Genomic DNA, 13023 nt, shown 5'->3' with positions numbered 1-13023 from the left:
AAGCGTATTTAAAAGAGTATTTAAAAAACTCAACCTTTTGTTTCAATAGACACGTACAGACAGCAAAGTTTAAAGATTGCACCAGTAGAAATCCCCCATGGCAATGGGAGGATTGGACTAGATGACCTTAAAGGTCCTTTCCAACCTAAACCATCCTATGATTCCTTGATGCTATGAATAGTTGAGTTTCAACAGTAAACTTTACAAGGTGTGCCACTAAGTTTTAGGGATGTCTTCCTAAGTGGTGTGTCTGATGCTTCTTGGTCATCTCAGTCACTTCTTGCAGTTCCCACAGTCCAGACATCTCAGTCTCTTCCTTGCAGAGACCACAGTTGTCGTATGATCCATGACAGAAAGCTGAACATTTGTCGCAGCCACAGCCTCCCTAAAACATTGGAGCTTTCAGGTCTTCTCTGATGGGCTACAAGTGTGAAGGACACTTTGGACTAAATGAAGCAGGATGGACCCCTTAGTGCCATCTCCTTTGTATACAAAACTTCCCTGGTTTTCCCAAGAAGAATATGCTTGTGCTGCCCTAGTTGACCTAGGAGCACTTGCATGTTCTTCCAATACCGTAGATGTGCATTTTCCGATCACTTTCCTGAACAGCAGGGCTGGAGTCCTCCAGAAGTCTCCCAGGACTGTTCCATCTCTGTCTTGTTTTTTTTCCTGGAAAAGGAGGAACTTTTGGTCAGTCGGTGAGCAGTTGCAAGTGAGCTGGCTGTGCCGCACCAGAGCAGGTGAAAGGGAGATAGACAGGATGTTCTCTGGCAGCTTGAAGAGCCCCAGACCCCAGCTTGCAGTGGAGAAGCAGGCAGTGTCTTCCCCTAGTCCTAAAGTAAGTGAAACCTCTGGCAAGGGGGAAGGGAAGGATAGAAGGAAAAGAAAGGAAAGACTATTTGAGAATCCAGTAAAAAGAGAAGAGAAGAGAAAAGAGAAAAGAGAAGAGAAGAGAAGAGAAGAGAAGAGAAGAGAAGAGAAGAGAAGAGAAGAGAAGAGAAGAGAAGAGAAGAGAAGAGAAAGAGAATAGAGAAGAGAAGAGAAGAGAGAAGAGAAGAGAAGAAGAAGAGAAAGAGAAGAGAAGAGAAAAGAGAAAGAGAAAGAGACAGAGAAGAGGAAGAGAAGAGAAGAGAAGAGAAGAGAGAGAAGAGAAGAGAAGAGAAGAGAAGAGAAAAGAGAAGAGAAAAGAGATAGATTTTAACTTTGAAGGGACTTACATAATCATTAGTCCCACAGCCTGACAACTCCAAGGCTGTCCAAAAATTAAAGTGCGTTATCGAGGGCATTGTCCATCTATCTCTTAAACACTGACAGGCCACGGGGCATCGACCGCTTCTCCGGAAAGCTTGTTCCAGTCTTTGACTATTCTCTTGCTAAAGAAATGCTTCCTAATGTTAATTTGAATCTCCCCTGATGCAGCTTTGAACCCTTCCCAAGTGTCCTGTCACTGGATGCCAGGGAGAAGAGATCAGCATCTCCCTCTCCACTTCCCCTCCTCAGCAAACTGTAGAGAGCAATGAGGTCATCCCCCGGCCTCTTCTTCTCCAAACTAGGCAAACTCAAAATCCTTAGCTGTTCCTTGTAGAGCATAACTTCCAGCCATTTCACCAGCCCTCCTCCCAGTGCATTCAGGACCTTCCCAGCCTTCTTAAATTGTGAGGCCCAGCACTGCACACAGTGCCCAAGGTGAGGCCGCGCTAGCACTAAATGCAGCGAAACAATCACCTCTTTTGACTGGCTGGTTGTATCGAGCCTGCTGCCATCCAGCACCCCCAGACCCCTTTCTGCAGGGCTGCCCTTCAGCCACTCCTCTCCTAGTTCATACTTGTGCTCAGCGTTCCCTCCACCCTGCGTGCGGAACCCACCATTTTGACTTGTTATATTCATTGTGTTAATCTTAGCCCAGTGCTCCAGTCTCTCTAGGTCCCCTTGCAGGACCTCTTGTCCCTCGAGACAGTCAACAGCACCTCCCAGTTTGATCCCATCAGCCAAATTGCTCCTGGTGCATTATAGTCCTGCATGCAGACCATTGAGAAAAGTAGTGAACGGAAGTGGCCCCAGAATTGAGCCCTGAGGAACACCACTGGCGACCAGTCGCCGCCCAGATGCAGCCCCATTCACTACAACATCTGTCAGCTTCTTCAGTGCGCTGGTATGAATGCCATCTAGCCCCACGGACTTGTGAACATTCAGATGGTACAACTGGCCCCTTCCGCTTCAGTGGCCACAAATGGGAAGTCACTCTTCCTGCACTCATGGTACACCGACTCAGAGGACTGAATAGCCCAAGGTCTTTCAGCATTCTTAAAGACTGAAGCAAAAAAGAGCCTTGAATGCCTGTCCTACTTCTTCATCCCGCTTAGCCATGTGACCATCTTTAACAAGTATCCGTCTAAAGTGTTCCTTGGATCTCCGCGTGCCATTAACATACTTTAAAAAGCCTTTCTTGTTGTCTGACACAACACTGGCCATGTGCAATTCTGACAGCGCTTTGGACGTTTGCATCTTCTCCCTGCACATGTGAACCACAGGTCTGTAGTCTCCCTGTGAAGCCTGACCTTCCTTCCAGAGATCACACAATTTCTTTTTCCTGCTGAGATCCATGAGGTCTTCTGCCACACATGCACATGCTACCTCATGACCAAATGGCATTGCCTGCTCCCGTGCTTTTAAAAGGTGGTACTTAAAAACTGACCGCCACTTGAAGGCTTCTAAAAGCAGAGACACAAGGGATAATCCCAGGGTGAAAGCTGGTGAAGTCTAATACGAAGCAGAAGGCTCCTGCACCACTTTGGGCTTGCAACTACCAAAGAGGTTCAGCACCCTCAAATTTAAAGAGGAGCCACATGTGCCTTCAAGCCTTGTTTTTTGAACAAGATAGAAAAAAAAGGGCTTAAACAGGCTCACTTTCTAGCAAGTCACCATGCTGGGCTGCCTCACTCAAGTGCCTGTACACTAATGCACTCAGTATGGGGAGTAAACACAAGGAGTTAGCGATCTGTGTGCACTTGCAGGGCTACGAGCACGTTGAGCTCACAGAGACAGAGTAGGATGACTTCTGTGACTGATATGTTGCAAGGGAGGGATAGAGGCTGTTTGAGGAGGATGGACTGGAAAGACGAGTAGGGGGACTTTCCCTTCCTGTGAGAGAGCAGCTGGAGTGCATGGAGCTCTGCCTAGAGATGGCCGATGTGCCCACTGAGATCTTGTGGGTAAGCATTAAAGAGATCCCAGGTAAGGGTGACGTTGTAGTGAGTGTCTGCGATAGGCTGCCTGGCCAGGAAGGACCAGCAGAGGAGAACTTCTACAGGCAGATAGGAGCAGCCTCACATTCACAGGTCCCAGTTCTCATGAGGAAATTCAAAAACGGTGGTATCTGGTAGAGGAACAAGACAGGAGAACATAAGCCAGCCAGGAGTTATCTGGGATGCACAGATGACAACATCACCACCTAAGTGACAGAGGATCAAAGAAAGGCAAGTGTTCTGCTGGCCCTCATACCAAGGACATACATATCAAGAAGAATGGGCTTGTTGGGGATGGGAAGATCAAAGGCAGCCTGAGCTGCAGTGACCATGAAAAGGTGGAGGTGAGGAACGCGAGGGGAGTGAGAAGGGTAAGGAGCAAGCTAACAGCCTGGGCCTTTAGGACAGCAGACTTTGGTGTCTTTAAAGATCTGCTCAGACAAGTCCTGTGGGATAAAGCCCTGAAGGCAACAGGGGCCTAAGAAATCTGGTGAATAGTCAGGGATCACCTCCTCCAAAATCAAGAGCAGTCCAAGCCAATGAGCAGAAAGTCAGGCAAGCATGCCAGGAGGCCTGCAGAGATGAACAAGGAGCTCCTGGCAAAACCAAACCACAAGAAGGAAGCGTAGAGAAGATGGAAGCAAGGACGAGTAACCTGGGAGGAACACACAGGCACTGTCCAAGCATGCAGGGGTGAAGTTCGGAAAGCCAAAGCCCAACTGGAACTGAATCTGGTCAGGCATGTCAAAGGCAAGAAGAAGGGCTTCTGTAAGGACACAGAGGACAAAAGGAATGCTAGGGGAAATGTGGTGCCACTGCTGAATGAGTGGGCCTTCTCTGATGCTGCACAGCCTGGTTACACAGGACGTGGAGAGGCTGAGGTGCTGAATGCCTTCTTTACCTCAGCCTTTACAAGCAAGATCAATCTTTAGGAATCTTACGTCCTTGAGACCAGCAGCAAGGGAGATGTATCCTTGGTGGAAGAGGGTAAGTTCAGGGAATACTTAAGCAAACTGGAGGCTTCCCTCAAAGTTTTTGCATTTCTTAGGCAATGGTAAATTAGGTTTTTTGAAGAAAAAAAATCTTCTCCTCATCAGCCGTGCGTCGTTCGGAGAAGTGATTTTTTCCCTTCAAGCATTGTGCTGTCCACCCCATAATACCCCAATAGTAGAAGAGGGCCCACATAACTTTGATTTTCAGCAGCAATGCAAAAATGGGGGAAATAACCTTTGCAGCCCTCCATACCCATAGCTTGGGGAAGGCTGCTCTGTTTCACGGGTGAAAGACTTAAAGAGTCAATGAAACCCCACAGTGCAGCCCACCTGCGCCCTGCAAGTTGCCACTGGAATGAGGTGGGACGGAGGGAAAGAGAAAGAAGACATGGCACGTCTTCACGCAAGGAAGCCAAGGATTGCAGGGCTGGGAGCAGCTGGGCCCCTTCCTGTCAGTGCAGCCACTGGCAACCCCACCAGTGTGCCCCAGGACAGCATCCCTCACCTGCGCTGCAGCCATGCGGCACTTGAGCTGAGTCTCCTGCCAGCACTGTCACATTCCTGCCCCAGAAATCCTGGAGCCTCTCAATCCCAACACTCAGAAGAAGCTTCCATGGGGAAGGGTATGGCATAAACCAGGAAATGAAAAGGCGGCATTAGGAAAACAAGCACTCAGCCCATGTCATTAGCTGGGATGTTTTCCGTTCATCATGAGCAATTTAGGCAATCGTCCCTTTTCTAGAAGCTACCTCTGGGCCTGGGGCAGGTCAGGGCCACCATAAAAGCCAGCCCAACCCCTCGTTCTCTCATCCACTTCTCTCGCTTCCACTTCGGGAACCAGGTGAGTCTGAAGCCCTTTCCCCATGTGGTTTTCTGCTCATGCAGATGTGCACTCCTCCGTCTTATGCTGGGTCATGGTTCTGCTTGCCATGAGAGAGGAAAGAGGGGTGAAGGTCTTCTTCAGAGAGTGTCCTGGACTTGGTTGAGGGAGCTTTTAAGAGACAGGCAGCAGTCTCCTTGGGCCTGCTATACTCTGCGTTTCCTTGCAAAGAGGATGTGGAACTTGGCTGAGGTTGTCCTTCTCTGAAAAGTTTGGCAGCAGCCTCTTGGGCCTGGGTGATCCTTGCAGTACTGTGTCTGGTAACTTCTTTGAATCACTGCAAAGTTTCTAACTCGTGGCTTCGTAGATGCCTCTGACATGCTTGTGGTGGCGTGACAGACTCCTGGTAGACTGCTGCTCACATGTTCCTGTGCTCTGCTTCCTCCCTGCTTCTCTCCCAGGTGCCTCTGCAGCCCAGAGACATGTCCTGCTACGACCAGTGCCTGCCATGCCGACCCTGCGGCCCAACCCCGCTGGCCAACAGCTGCAACGAGCCCTGTGTCAGGCAGTGCCAGAACTCCACCGTAGTCATTGAGCCTCCTGCTGTAGTGGTGGCCCTGCCCGGCCCCATCCTCAGCTCCTTCCCGCAGAACACTGTTGTGGGCTCCTCCACCTCTGCTGCTGTTGGCAGCATCCTCAGCTATGATGGAGTGCCCATCACCTCTGGGTCGCTTGACCTCTCTGGCATTTCCAGCCGCTACTGTAGCAGCAGGTGCCCCCCCTGCTAAAGCCACCGGTGACAGCCTGGACAAGGACCCCCCCAGGAACCTAGAAGCTGATGCTGGACTGAGGACAGAGTTCCTGGCCATCAGTTTCAGAGAAGCTTAGAATCCTCTGCTGCCCTTCCAAAGGAGGGCATCTGGGGCCCTCTGAAATCATGGCCAAAGATTAACTCCTCAGCCTTGCACTCTCTCCAATCTCTTTCTTGTGTTCTGTTCTTCTAAGGTCTAAGACCCTCAAAGCCCAAGTGGGGCATCTGCTGGCCCCTTTACCTCTGTAAGACAGGCCTGTGGAATCTCCATTGTGACCAATGGGAGCAGATCTTCAGCAGCTGCTGCTGTCCCTGCTCTGGCCTCTTTCTCTACAAGGGAACGTGTTTCCTGCCTCAGAGTCATTAAAATTTTCTGCATCACAGCCTCTGCCTCTGCAGAATCCTTTTCTTGGTGGACATTGTCTCATAGTGCCAAGGAAGACAGACATTGCCTTGGGTGGCTCTGCATAAGGTGGGGGTACAAGCGGAAGAGGAAGGAGAGGGTTAGAGGGTAGAGAAGGGGTCCCTTTCAGTTACTGTCTCACGGGGCTGAGGAAGACCTACTCAGCACCTCCCCAGACAGTGAATATCAGGCCCTGTATTCCAGCATTTCTGCTCTGATACCATCCCTTGGCTTCAGAGGATGTCCTGCAGATGGGGCGGTCATCCACTGCCTTCCCTTAGAGAGGAGACCAGTAGTGCTGGAGGTTCTAGGAGGTCAGCATCTCAGAAGCCTGTGAAGAAGAGACTTGCTCCTGCTTTGGAGAGCTGTGTGCTGGGAAAAGCAGCTCATTCGGAAGATGGCCCCAGACGATGCAGAAGTGACAATGGTGTGAGAAAAAACCTTCAAAACAGCCTGAGATCTTCTCCGCCTCATCCTCCCCCAGAATGAGGGGGCGTCACCTGTACCCGAGGGCAAGGGTAGGTCATCTGTAAGTCCCCTGCTCCCAAACAGTTCCCTGCACAGCCCAGCAGTTACACAGATGTGCAGGGCTAAGGTGACCCACAGCTTGATGTTGAAACCAGCCTGGCCAGGCCACACACCAGGGCACTCATGTCTCTCACACACCGCCACGTCCCACCAGACAGGACACTTCAAGTACAGCAGCAAGTGTCGAAGCCCCCACAGATGCTCTATGGTGCATGGCCTTTCCCAAGGCATGTAGCAGCTTTCCCCAAGGCCACCTCTTCTCCTGGTAGGGCCTGTGGCCCACCTCTACCTGGTAGTCTGCTCCCCCTTTAAGATCTCGGATAGAGCTGTACAGCCTGGTCCCAATGCTGAAGAAATGGGGCAGGGTCTGGGAAAGCCCATGAGGTATTGCATGAGAAGGGCTTCAAGGATGGGCAGAGCATGGGGAGAGCAGGTCCTCCAGATCTCAGCACACAGTCACAGAGACATTGGAGGCTCCACAAGGTGATTCTGTGTATTTTGAAAGTTGTTGTAATCGTGTTATTCCTGGAAGGAACATGTTATTTCTGTTTTCCATCTTACTTCGAACTTTGGGCTCTGTGGGGCACATCCCGGAGCAGACACTCTAAGAGACAGGCCTTCAGGAAACCCCGAAGAAGCTTTGTGCAGCAGGGAAATCCAGAAAGCAAAGAGCAGCAGCAAAGAAGAGTTGCCCAAACAGCAACAACCTCCTACATTGCCCATCAGCTCACCAGGGCCACTGGGCACAATATCCACATAACCCACGGTGAAAACAAGGGACCTCGAGTCCGCAGCTCAGCATGGATCCCACAGCACAATAATGCCAACTACCTCCCACAGGGATACCCGCAAAGGCGAGCTGTGCTCTCACCCAGGTCTCTGGTCCCCACTCTCCTGCTGCCCAAAGTCTCCAGGGAACAACCTGGAGCGTCTGGCCCTCCTGTGGTGGCTCTGGGTCACCTCCAGGGTGAGGGACAATGGCAAATCTAAGATGTTTCAACCTCCTCCCCATTCCCTGTCCATTCAGAAAGCTCCAAGGTCAGAGAAGGGAAGGGAAAATGCTTGTTCTTAGCACATCTGAAACGTCTGTGCTTGGTCTGCCCTCCTCTAGCAGTGACACATGACACTCCAGCATTGGCTCAAGCTTCAGCTAAATCCTAGGTGCAAGGCAAGAAAGGGATTTTCCCTCCTTGGGCTAATTTGGCCATCAGTGGATGCTGAAGGAAGCAGAAGATTAAGACAAACAGGTAGGATATTTCCGCTGAGTGTCCAGTCCTGTGTCCCAAGTCCCTGGGCCTGGACTTGGCTGAAAAAGTCACACGCATCGATGTCTCAACAGCTTTCCTGCCTGGCACACAGGCTGGGAAGGCAGAGACCCAGCCTAACCACAACCCTCAGCATGACGTTGCCTTCTCCTTTACAGACAGGCTTCGTCCCTCCCTTCACATGCCCACATGGAGAACTCCTGCCTGCCTGTGCTGCCCTGGAATCCAGAACACCACCACTGAGGCAAGCATGCTGCTTGGCCAGTTTGAAGCCCACCCAAAGAATGTCTGGAGGAGAGATCCTTTGCCAGTTCCAAGACAGAGACCTCTGCCATTGCAGAAATCACGTTTCCCTCTCTGCTTCTGCAGCCCCAGAACATGGACTTTGAAGAGCTGAGTGAGCTGCTAGAGCCACGCAGGCTTCCCTGGGGACCAGCTGGACAGAGAACTCTCCCATCAGTGGGCAGCTTTCAGCTTCAGCAAAGCTCTGATCTCTGACCGATCTAGGCAACATGGCAATTCTCTTTCTGACCGCCTCTGAGACATGACTTTGGCAACTCTTGAACCCCAAATGTGTCTGTGTGTGGCATGTCTCCCTGAGAAGATACGCCAGCATCTTCTGAACTTGCAGGGCTGTGAGAAGCCCAGCTGTGGTCTGAGGGCCTGTCCTGGCTTTAGCTGGGACAGAGTTAGCTCTTCTTTTTAGCAGCTAGAAGAGCTCCGTGTTTTGGTTTTACTCAGAGGCTCGCTCTGAGAAGGATGCTGATAGCAAGCTGATGTTTGTGGTTGGACGTGAGACTCCAAGGACTTTTCAGTGTGCCGGAGTGCAGAAGCACGGCGGGATAAGGGGGGAGCATAGCTGGGACAAGGGGGACACGATTCCCCTTGTGATTTGTGGTGGAACTTAAGATTGAGGCCAAACTGGCCAATCAGTATTCCATATCATGCAGCGTCATGCCCAGTATAAAAGTGAGGGGCAGCCGGACAGAAGGGCTTTTGCGCTTTGGCTCTTTCGTGCTTGCTGCGCTTTTGCTCTATTGCCTTTTTTCTCTCTCTCCCAGCACTCCCACTCTCGGAGTGCTCTCTCTCTCTCTCTGCCCCTCTCTATTTCGGGGCCTCGCGTTCGTCCGGGATTGCAGCTTCGGGACAAGACGGACTGCGGATAAGAGGGGGTGGTGAGCATCTACACTCTGTATTACATTGTTCTTATCTCAACCCACGGGTATCCCGTTTATCTTTTAATTCTCTCCCTCGTTCCTGGGGGTGGGGGAGGGGGAGTGACCGGCTGTGTGGTTTCGGTTGCTGGAGCGGCCTAACCCACGACAGTGCCCCAAGATGGGCCAGTGCTGAACAACCTCCTCTTGGTCCTTGCAGAACTGGAACACAGTAAGGGTCACAGTTTGATGTCTTTCCACTGCGGCAGAGGTGTGGAGTCCCAAGTCTGCCTGACTCAGAAGACTCTCCTCATTCCCACCCATCAGCTATTTACACACATTGCAAAGATCCGCCCCTGAGCCTTCTCTTCCCCAGGCTGAACGTTTCCAGCCCTCGGCATTTCCACTACCTCTCCTTGCTCCTCCCCAGTCCTCTTTCCCCCACCTTTTGAGCCTTTCCCTAAGCATTCCTTAATAAGTGTTGCATAATCCTACCAGACTCCTCCTCAAACAGACACAATCCTCATGTTCCTGGTGTCAATTCCTTTAACCTGCAAATCTCAGCCTCCTCAAATATTGATAATCCTCATGCTCACCTTCTTACTTCTGGTCACCTACAAAGCTCAGCCTCTCTCATTTCAAAGCTGCACGGCCAGTTCCCTAGCGGCCCATCAATTAGAGCCTGAGGAGCTCTGGTCTCCTTCTTCACTTACTGAGAAACTGTTGTCTCTGTGTGCTTCGCTTATCACTTTCCCTTATATTATTTATTGCCTTTTAAAGCAAAAGGGACTTCATCTAACAGTCTTAGTGAACCAGCTGCTCTCACATTCCAAAGGCCTTTACAGTGGCCTCTACTGAAGTTCCTCAGGTGAGCGAGTTCCTGAAGGTGCTGAAGAGTCCCTGTCCCCAGGGAAAACTTAGTAAATCTCTTTCTGCCTCACTTCTCAGTGAACTTCTCAGCAGGAACCTGGCATCCCTTGAGGCTGCGGTCAGTACGTCCACCCAATGCTTTTACCCTGTCTCCTGGCACTCAACTCCAAAGGTTCTGAATCCTGTCCAACAAGCTCGTAGTCTCAACGCTGAGCCACTGTGAGCAGCGCTTGGAGGTGCTTGTGACCTCGACATGCCCTTCTCCTGTGCGTGTGGAGCTTGAACTCCTGACTCCATGGGATGACTTTGTAACGCTAGCAGGAACGTTTTGAAATATCTCTGAAAGCCTGTAGCTGCAGGATGCAGTTTTAAATTGTATTTCTCTGAGCTCTAACCAAGTAACAAAAGATGAACCACCTTCGGGCTGTCCATGTCTAAGTCAAGTTTGGCGTTAGCACCTTCGCACGGCAGTCTCTGTGTTTACGGAGCAGAGGAAAGCACCTGCTCAGGGTTCCCTTGGCCATCCGACGGTCCGTGTGAGCAGCGGCCGGTGGCTGCGGCAGGACCGAGGGCTCCCGGCTGCCCGTGGGCAGGAGGATGTCTGCTGCCCGCCTGCCCGTGCAGAGCAGAAAGGCGCTGCTCGTCGCCGGGAGCCAGCGGGGCCGGCGGCCGCGATCGCTCCTTGCCGGGCAGCGCCGGGCACCGCCACCGCTCCGCTCCCGGCACCGGCATCGCTCCGCTCCCCGCGCCCCGGCACCGCCGCATCCCGCCGCTCCGCCGCCCGCGCCTCGCTGCCCCCCGCCAGCCCCGGCTCTCTGCTCCGGCACCGCCGCCTCCTCTCCGCCGCCTCCTCTCCTCTCCGCCGCCGCCAGCTCCGCCCCGGGGCTGAGCCCTGCGCCGGCGCCGCTCGGGGCTCGCCCGGGCTCCCGCTGCTCAGCGGCTCTGCACGGGCACCACTTGCTCGCCCGGCAAATGCCCTCGGCCCGGCCCGCAGCAAGAAGCAGCCTGCACAGCGCCAGCTGCACACGGGACAGCTGCAGGGCCTTGGCCCAGCCCTTAACACCTCCCAGGATGGAGATTGCACACTGTCCCTGGGACACCCATTCCAATTCCTATTTCTTTTAGCCTGTCGCTAATCAGATTTCTCCAAATCTCCTTGTCACTTTCCACATCTCTTATTGCTGAGAAATTCCATCTTCTCTGCCTCTTCTGATTGAGTAATTGTAGAAATCAAGAAGGTCTTCCCTGAACCATCTCTTCTCGAAGTTCGGCAGGCCCATTTCTTGCAGCTTCTCCTTAGCATGTCATGTTTGACAGTGCTCTAACGCCCTTGATTGAGTTTGTTGGAGTTGTTTCAGCACGTTCATATATTTCTTGGACTGAGGAGCCCCAACCTAGACACAACACACCAGATGTGATCTCAAATAGAACCAAGGGACATAGACACTATCCAAGCTGAACAACTCCACCTCTCTCAGCCATTCTTCATGGGAGAGGTGTTCCAACCCTCTGAACATTTGATGGCCCTCCTCTGGACCTGCTCTAACAGATTCTACAGACTTTCCCCACAGTCAGTGAAGAGGCATCAGCTCACACACAGGACTTATCCTGTCCCAAAGTAGATGTGCATGGGAAATGAGATGAATCATCTTCCTGGAGACACTGATCCTGCAATTGACCAGCCATGGCCTCTCAATTCCCCAGCAAGCGCAAGCTCACAGCAGGGCCGGCATACCTGGTCACATGTGCAGGGCTTGCTTCATCATGCCAACAGAAGTGAAGCCACAGACTGAGCCACCAGAGCCTACAAGCACCTCCACCCCGTGGCTAAACCCCATATCCATGTCCATGGTACTGAGGGACAGACAGAGAGCGTGGAAAGGGCTTTTGTGTGGGTGAATGGGTTCAAGCCAGGCACGTTACAATCATCAGCTGCACTTCCCAATCTGTCTGTGCACAGATATGTCTTCCCTCTGCCATCCTAAATCCCTGGACAATCACATGCAGACGATGACTCTGTCAAGTCCAACATCCGTGCAGTGGCCCTGGGCAAGGTAGTCAGCCTCTCTTTGGGTGTCTTGAGTCTTCTCAATTAATTCTAGATGACTAGAGGTCTAGATTTTTGTGTGTGTGTACGTGTTCGTGTGTGTTGTCTAAGCCAGCTCTTTTAGTCTGTTTTGAGTATCCTTCCCTGGACATCCTTTTCCAGCAGGTGAGATGAGTCCTCTGCCCATGCTGATGCGTTTTGCACCGGAAATGCTTGGGGCTGTCATCCTATAACACAAAACATGTCTTCACTGGGGAATGTGCCTGGCATAAAGTAGGAAAGGAAAAGGCAGCAATTCAGGAAGCCAAAACACAGCCCATGGTGTTGGCTGGGATGTTTTGCATTCAAGAGGAGCTTGTCAGAAAATCACCACCTCTCCAAGGGATGCCTCTGGCCGCCTGGGGCAGTAGAGGTCCATGATAAAAGCCAGCCCAGGTCCTCACTCTCTCATCCACTTCTCGTGCCTCCTTCTCCTTGGGAGTCAGGTGTGTCTGAAGCCTCTTCTTCTTCTCTTCTTTCTCCAAAGGGAGCTCTCACTCCAGTGGACCTCTCAGCTGACACTGGCTTTGTGCTCTGCCAGATCTTGGGGCTGCCTGTCACGGGAGAGGGAAGTGGGGAGAAGGTTTGTCATGGAGGGAAGCTGGGACTGTACTGAGGCGGCTTCTGGGTTTAAGGGCTCAGCAGCAGCCACATAGGAGCTGGTGGATATTTCTGGGTCCTGACAGAATGAGGCCAAGAAGCCCACATAAATCTCTGCACATCCTTCACCTCCAGGCCCTGCATGTTCTTTGACTCCCTCCTGGTGTGGTGACAGGCTGCTCTTCATGCATCTCCATGTTTTGCTTCCTCCTTGCACTCTCTCCCAGGTGCACCTCCAGACCCAGAGAC

At 52.0% G+C, this 13023-nt stretch overlaps 1 pseudogene; it reads left to right on the top strand.

Annotated features, from left to right (window-relative positions):
- Positions 1 to 5539: 5539 nt before the first annotated feature.
- LOC147527006 (feather keratin Cos2-3 pseudogene) lies at positions 5540 to 5845 on the top strand (annotated as a pseudogene).
- The last annotated feature ends 7178 nt before the right edge of the window (positions 5846 to 13023 follow it).

The sequence above is a fragment of the Tauraco erythrolophus genome, chromosome 25 (assembly GCF_009769465.1).
Source record: "Tauraco erythrolophus isolate bTauEry1 chromosome 25, bTauEry1.pri, whole genome shotgun sequence".
In the NCBI taxonomy this organism is placed as follows: Eukaryota; Metazoa; Chordata; class Aves; order Musophagiformes; family Musophagidae; genus Tauraco; species Tauraco erythrolophus.
This window is presented reverse-complemented; position numbering and strand designations above follow the sequence as displayed.